Source organism: Triticum aestivum, chromosome 5B, assembly GCF_018294505.1.
Source record: "Triticum aestivum cultivar Chinese Spring chromosome 5B, IWGSC CS RefSeq v2.1, whole genome shotgun sequence".
NCBI classification, from domain to species: domain Eukaryota; kingdom Viridiplantae; phylum Streptophyta; class Magnoliopsida; order Poales; family Poaceae; genus Triticum; species Triticum aestivum.
In genome coordinates, this window is record NC_057807.1 from 667,208,107 (window position 1) to 667,216,244 (window position 8,138).

The window sequence follows — 8,138 nt, forward strand, 5'->3', positions numbered from 1 at the left end:
ATTGTTCTTGTATAATGTAGTTTTTTTTACTGTTTTAGTAAGTGTTTAATAGAATTAGAAGAAAATTAATAGAACTAGTTGAACTAGTTTATTTTTAGTAAGAACTAGTTTATTTTTATTTATAGTAAATGCTTAGTTGAACTAGTTGAATTAATAGAACTAGTTTATTTTTAGTAAGAAAATTAATAGAACTAGTTTATTTTTAGGTGTATTAAACAAAATTCTAGGTTGATTCGTTTTGAAGTGGACATGTCATATTTTGAACATGTCACATTTGTTGTTATTTTTTACTTAAAGAATTTATTCCCACATCGACGTCGATGATGCCTATCCCGCATCCTCTTCATCGACTCGGCGGAGGAGGCAAGCTTGATCAGAGGTTCTATTTCCGGGACTGGGCTCCGCTGGGCTGGTACTGGGAGGTGCTTCCTTCCGAGGGGTGCAGTTTGGTGAGGAGCCAGCCTGTCGTTGACCCGAACCTTCTTTGATGGTGGTCATGTGGGCCATTGATGATGCGGAGGCTTGCGTCCCCCATGAAGGTGATAAGTCACCGTGTCAGCGAGGAGGACGAGCACGTCCGTTGCTACATGGGTGCGTTGGAGGGCAGGTTCTACAATACTTGGCAGGTTCTTCAGGGATCTCACTGGATCTATGATCCTGTGATGGTTCCTTCTCTTTGGGTGTCCACTGCCAGCGCCGATACCCGTCGTTCGCTAGGGTTGTAGTTGTATTAGTGATGTTATATGTATGATACTATTCAAGATGTATTAGTGATAATATTCGACGATGTACGAACACAAGAGATGATTTAATTTTGCTTATTGCATGCATGCTAATTTGAATACTAATTTATTTTATGATTTAGTTTTGCTAATTGAATGCTCAAATTGGAGAACTGCTCCTATTTTGAATGCTCAAATTGGAGAGCACTATGCAAGGCGTATACATTTGATTAGTTGATAGCTTATAGGGTTTCCCTAAGTCCTAAGATGAGGATAATAATGTTTTTATTTATATTTTATTTTTGCAGCCAAATCTCCATGTCGCCGCCGCCGTTGTCCCCGTCACCAACCCCTCCAACCTCGAGGTGAGACCAGCCAAATCTCCATATCAATATGAGTCCTATAAGATATTTTGAAATGTTTTTGTTCATATTTTCAACCACTGAAATGCAATGACCATCAAGTTTGAATGCAATGACCATCAAGTTTGAATGCAAATAGGATATGTGCTGGCCCAAGTGCCCATGTTTGCAGGTAACACCTTCAAGTGGCCTATGTTTTGCCAGAGTGTTGATTAATTTCTGTCCCAGCAAATTTCAGGCGCTCGATATGTCCTTTTTTAGCAAAGGTCATGCTAGATATTTCAGTGAATTTTGTCATGACTTGTGCTCGAATATGTAGGAAATATCGAGTGGCCTAGATTTTCTAAAAAGATAATTAAATGACATTTCGGGTTGACTTTAAGTCTGTCGAGGCTCCATACATGATAGAGGAAGAATCCCGACTGTTGTGGTGGGGGTCGTTTCTCCTTCTTATCCTTGTGCTAGACCTTTGTTATGCACTAGGGGAAGGAGGAGTAACGACCATCACCGAAGGTCGAAAAATTAGTGAGAGAAGAAGAATGCTGACTATCGTCGTGGCGGTCGCTTCTCCTTCGTTCTTGTGTGCTAGACATTTTGGTTTAGCGCACTCGGGGACGAAGGGAGGAGCGACGATCACCAACGTTCAAATATATACACCATGTGAGCTGAGAGTTTTTAAAAAAAAGATTCGACGGACCAATAGTCAACCCGTGCTGAATAATAATGATCTGATTTAGTTTTTGTAGTACATAAATTGAATTTTAGAAGTGTAATCTTTGAATTATGAACATAATAAATGTCGTCAGACGATGAAAGTCTCGCGGAGTGCTCTTGGTGCGGCGACGACCGGGGTTCCTGCGGTAGGCCTCACTTGGTAGAAGGTCCGCGCTTCAGCATTAAGCTCCAGGCGACCTTCGATGTTGAAACGGTACGCAATAATGTAAAGTGGTTTTTTCATAATTAAGCTCGACTTCTTCTTCTTCAATGTGTAATTTTCGGCTTTTACAATTCGACTATCTTATCCCATGCCATGCAAGACACTATGTCTTGGAGAGGATGGATTTGAAGATCATGAAAGTATGGAAACAAAGATAGTTCACCTAAGGACCCATCATGGTTTTGATTTTGCTGTAAATCTATACAATTCTGAGAGCGTATCCCATTTTGGTTGCCCGAATTGGGAAGCACTTTGGAAGGCATATGATTTCCATGAGGGTATGCTTGTCACCATGGATCTTGGTGATCGTCTCATCGAGGAAGACAATATGGACATTTGGGTCCTTATTGATACACTTCCAATTCTACCGCTATGTGAGTTTCTCAAACATAGTTATTAAGTAATTTATATTGTTATTTCAAAATAGTTGACATCTTATCTCCATTGATAGCTTATTTTTAATCTTCAAAGAATGTGCGGAAGATGGTAGACATGACCTACTATACCGATGGTGCAGAATTAACTTATTAGGAGAAAAATCATTTGATCTAATTTATTAATGATCTTGAGAATTACAATATCTATTATCACACTCCTGCATATTATGGTCAATACGTGCCACTAGTGCATGTGTTGAACTATGGTAACATCCATGGAGATGGCATGGTAATATTTTTTACTTTTACGACATTCGTGCATCTTTTGCATAAATTCTTCTAAAACAAAACTATATAGCTAACTACAAAGTTATTACTATGTTTTTCAATAGAAAATCCCAAAGGATTGTGTGCCTCATCTGATGTTTCCGAAAGGCCACCTTGATGTTATGAGCTTACGGCCAGGTCATCCTACGCATCACTGTTGTTCATACCGGATTTCTAAAACCGATGTAGACATGACAATCAAAGATTGAAAAAATGTATGGTCAGTCCTAGGGAGGTACTTGAAAGCAACATTGTGCGACGCGAAAGAATTGGAGATAGGTTAATCTCCATTCTCCATAATGGAGAGTCAGGGCCTATCTTGTTTATGCTATTTTACCTAAGATAGTGCAGTAGGTCCTATTAGAGAGGAGTAGGTCCTAGGTACAATGTGTTATTATGTGGTACAATGTGTTAGAGTTGATGATGATGTTGAGGAGGAATTGTGATTATGACTAGTGACCAACTTGCTATATGATGTCTCATTGATGAAAATGATGATCATGAGGAGTTGTTATATGATAATGATGTATTATGATGATAAGTTATTAATGATATGATGATGATGAGTTATTATGTCATTGGGTGAAAGAATCGTGGATTAGTTTCAAGTGCATGGATCCAATGATCGCTTTGCATCCATGCACTTGAAACTAATCCACGGTTCTTCACCCAATGATGTAATAACTCATTCTGATGTAAAAATAGTCTCTAAATTGCTACCGTATGAAAACTTGTATAATGGCATATGACTACGACATAAACCAAAAAAGAAATACGTAATAATAGTAGTAGCGCGGGTAGAGAGGCGCGCTGCTAGTAATTACCAGTAGCAATGTCTACCAAAAGCGTTACTGATAAGCAGATGTAGCAGTAGCGCGGGCGAACACACGCTACTGCTACACTTTAGCTGTAGCACCGTATCAGTAGCGCGCCACCCCGCGCTACTGCAATACCTAAAACCGGCGTTACTGCTAGCCTTTTCCCTAGTAGTGGCTGCCTGCTCGGCCTTCAGTTTGTTGTTCTACTGGTTGTTCTACTAGCGGCCGCCTTCGGCAGCCGGCGCCGGCAGCGCCTTGCTGGCATCGTCTAGCACTACTTGGATCTTCATGGTAGAGTCGGCCATAGCATAATTGTCCTCCGTGACCATGAGCGCTGCCATGGTGGTCGGCTCATAGCGCAGGAGCTTGTGTTTGAGGAGGGTGCCATCTCGATAGCCGCTCACAAAGTACTGGATAACCTGAACTTCCACTACTAGGAAAAAGCTTATAGGCAGTCGCTTACTAGTAGCACTTTATATTGACCCGCGCTACTGCTACTTACTAGTAGCACGCTGTATCGATCCATGCTACTAGTAAATATTACTTGTAGCACGTGGCTAAAAAACTCGCTACTGGTAAATATCCTCGATAGTGCCCAGCTGACAGATTATAATAGCAGCGAGGGTTTGCGAGGACACTCTAGCACTAAAACTCGTAGCGCGGCTCATGACATGCGCTACAACTAACCCAGCCCAGCGATAGTTTCAAAAAAAAAGACTCAGCCCAGCGACTCAACCAACCCAGCCCAGCAAACAGCCTCCATCGTTCTCATTTTCTCCTCTGCCTCCCGTGAACCCTCGCCACCGCCACCAACACCGGGCGATTCCGGCTACTTCTGGTGGCACTTGTCGGAGTGCAGCACACCCACGAGCTCTCCTCGCAATGGTGCTTCCTTCCCTCCGGCCATATACACTCCTCGCAGTCGCAAGCGCTCGCGTGCGACCCCTCCCTATGGCTAGGGTTTCGGATACCTCCAACTCCAGCGCGGTGAGCTCTCCTCTTCCCTCGATTCATGCCCTCTCCTTTGCCGTTATTCCTTCTCTCCCCACCCCCTCACTTATCTCTTCGATTCGGTGCAGGAGCCACCGTCCTCCATGGACGAGGACGACCACCATGCACCGCAGATGGTCGAGCTCGCCGTCGTCTTCTCCGATGCGGTGCTGGGCCAACGACCTCCAACTCCACGGCTCATAGCTTGGGTAAGCACTTCCTGTCGGAGGGGTGCATCATGCCCAAGCAGGAAGCGCTGCAGGCGTACCAATTGTCTCTGCGGCAACACCTAACGATGACGCCATCGCTTACTGAATATTGTGCAGGCTGCTAAACACAGTAGCACTATGGTGGGGATTAATAGCCGGCGCTGTACAGGGAGGCGCTTGATGTCAGGTCCCAGTCTCTGAAACTCTGAAGAATTGATACCTTCAGGTAACTGTCTCACTGAAAGTTCTTAGTAAAGCATTATTGATAGCAGTGAGTAAATCAGACAACTATAGCAATATGGTTTATGAGTAGTTCGTACACTATATTTAGTTGGAGTTCCTTGATGTGCGAGATGCAAAGATTTTAGAACAGTTTGAAAAATTACTGCAGTAAAAAAATCAGGTAGCTCTATTTGTTTTCGTTGGGAGGAGCAAGTTCACTGCATTCACATACTGGAGAGTAAAATAATAAAAAGCTTCCTTGAGTGATGACTGATCACAAGATTTTAGTGCAAAAAAAAAGACAAAACTAGCTTCACAACGAACAGCAGGTTTGCTAACCATTTGATTTATTTTGTGCATTGCAGGCTTGCTACTTAATTCTCAAAAAAAATCGTGCGTTCACATCACCATCCTGTGGAACCACGAGGCCTGATCCAGTGATTTCAGAGAACATTTACTATGTTTATGGATCACTACATGTTCTGCTGGAACAAGGTAAGATCATTTTTCAGTAACCATTTCATTTGAACACACATCATGCTTTGCCATATATAACTGAACATCTGAAGCAGCCATGGTGTATATTTCTTTAAATTGCAAGTCAGCACCTCCCCGTTTGATTGCTATGGACTTCCTTATAAGAATTACAAGGGATTTTCTTAAATTCTCCAAAGGAAAGACCAAATCTCTTCAAATATAACTTTATATCTATTTATTAGCAAATGTGGTAATATGTATAGAATTAATTCCTTTCTAAGGCCCTCATATCATCACATTGATGAGTTGATAGAAGCATCTACTTGGTTATATGTGTGCTATTAAATTCAATCTTTAGTCTTCCTGTCGTTCAGGTTTTGCACAGTTCTGCTGGCGTCCAGTTTGTGTAACGTGACTACATAAGTGACCATATTAATTTTTCTTGATTATACATCAACATTATTATAAATTCACCTTTTCGTTCTTGGGGTCCATTTGGGTAAGTTTCCATTCGCTGAAGTAGTAGATGGGGTCATGATGATGCCCTTGCCGGCTGATGACTAGTTTGGTCACCGCTGTCAGCTTGGTGTTCTTCTTATGCCTGCATTTGTTTGACTGTATATAAGAGGCGTCCGCTGCCAGCAGCTTATGTTGAATAATTGGAACAAGGATCTATGTGCTTTTCCTGGCCAGCTTAGATTCATATTTCTATGAACTGCAAGTGAAGTGAGGCTTCATTTGAATGTTTTAAATCATTTCATGCAACCTTGCAGCAGGTTCAATACTTTTTCTGGTTTCAACAACAAGAAGACAACTACTCACTGCTCTCAACAAGAACCACACAAGCGGATCATCTAACATAACCTGTTTGAGGGAAGGTATGTCGTCCTTTGGTTTCTACTTTAGCTAGTTCTCTTGCTATCAAAGGTTGTATTCATAATTTCTCCTTCGACTGGAAAATACTACAAGATGAATGATTTAATGTATTATGAATTCTTCTAGGTAGTACGAACAAAGAGCAGACCAAATGATTTCTTCAGGAAAGAGGCATTAACTTCAGAATTCATTTGTCAAGTCTGTGACCTGGCAGGTATATATGTTCAGGCTTTAGTTTGTATAGTCACTATGCTCTACCAATAGTAGATTCATGGACTTTGTTATCTTTGAAAACGTGAAAGATATCAAGGTATTGAAGTGACTACTTAGAAAAATGGTCAGATAGAAAATTACCGAAAGAATTATGCCTCTAACTCCTTATGTGCTTCGTAGGTGTTGTTTCTTTTTAGGGCTTACAACACAATAGAATTGCTTCTTATCTTTTGCGTTATCCTTTACCATGGAAGTAGCTACGTGCTGCTTCAGTGTGTAGTTCAGTTGTGCATTATGGCTTAAATAAGAATCTCGGAAAAAAAATTGTAGCACATTGGCATCGACATGCACTGCATTGTTTTTCTGTGTCATTCTTCTGAAGAAACTGAAGTTTCCGAATCTTTGTTGGTAATGCTACAGGCTTGTGGTGGCGACGCTGACGGTCGTCGAGAGGTTCGTGGACTGGATGGTGTCATGGCTGCCGATGGATTCCTTCGTCCGCTGGTGGTGAGGCACGAAGACGACATGGATCGAGGCCCGCTGGAGCTGAGGGTCAGTGTGAGGGACGTGACGACGTTGCCACTCAAGGCGGCGGCCGCCGTAGGTCAGGTGTGGCTCGCGAGGCTGCCCGGTGTGTTTCGTCGCAGCTGCAAGCCACGTGATCAGGCCAGGCAGGCTTCACACATTGACTAGGCACACAACACTATGTGATAGGAATTAAACATGAGTTGCTGCTAGCTACAATGAGAAATTGTGTGATGGTAGATACGACAATTGTGTGATAAAATGGAATTGGTTCATTTTTTTAATTCCTAATAAGTTACTAGTAGCGTGGGGAGGATAAAATGGAATTGGTTCATTTTATTTTTTTAAGTCCTAATAAGTTACTAGTAGCGTGGGGACGAAACTGGGCGCTACTAGTATATAGTATACTAGTAGCGTTGGTAGCTTACCCATGCTACTACTATTTCATTACTGGTAGCTCGTGTATGTAATAGCAGTAGCGTGGGTGGAACACGCCACTAGTAACTTTTTTAGCTATAGCGCGGGGTAAAAAACGCGCTACTGCTAAAAGTTAGTTGTAGCGTCATAGCAGTAGCGTGGGTGCACGCGCTAGTGGTATGCAAAAAACTTACGTTGCTGGTAAGGTTTTTCCTAGTAGTGTTCGTGGACCCCTTTGCAGCTGTTTTGGAGCTCGGTCCAACGTGCAAGGTACTCACGGCCGGTCTCGTCCGGCCCATGCATGCACATGGCGAGCCGGCTGGGACGGCCAGGCCGTTTGTAGGTCCCGGTGAAATTGTGCACGAAAGCTTGCTCGAAGTTGAGCCACGGGTTGACGATGTCAACCGGTAGACTGTTCAGCCACGTCCGGGCCAAGTGATCTCTACTACGCAACCTTCTTCTTGTAGACGTTGTTGGGCCTCCAAGTGCAGAGGTTTGTAGGACAGTAACAAATTTCCCTCAAGTGGATGACCTAAGGTTTATCAATTCGTGGGAGGCATAGGATGAAGATGGTCTCTCTCAAGCAACCCTGCAACCAAATAACAAAGAGTCTCTTGTGTTCCTAACACACCCAATACAATGGTAAATTGTATAGGTTCACTAGTT

The 8,138-nt window shown here is 42.6% G+C and overlaps 1 long non-coding RNA gene across 1 annotated transcript; it reads left to right on the forward strand.

Moving 5' to 3' along the window:
- Nucleotides 1–4,579: 4,579 nt before the first annotated feature.
- LOC123117531 (uncharacterized) lies at nucleotides 4,580–6,441 on the forward strand. Its single transcript, XR_006457403.1, has 3 exons — nucleotides 4,580–4,968; nucleotides 5,330–5,459; nucleotides 6,218–6,441. It is a non-coding gene; the product is annotated as an uncharacterized lncRNA (long non-coding RNA).
- The last annotated feature ends 1,697 nt before the right edge of the window (nucleotides 6,442–8,138 follow it).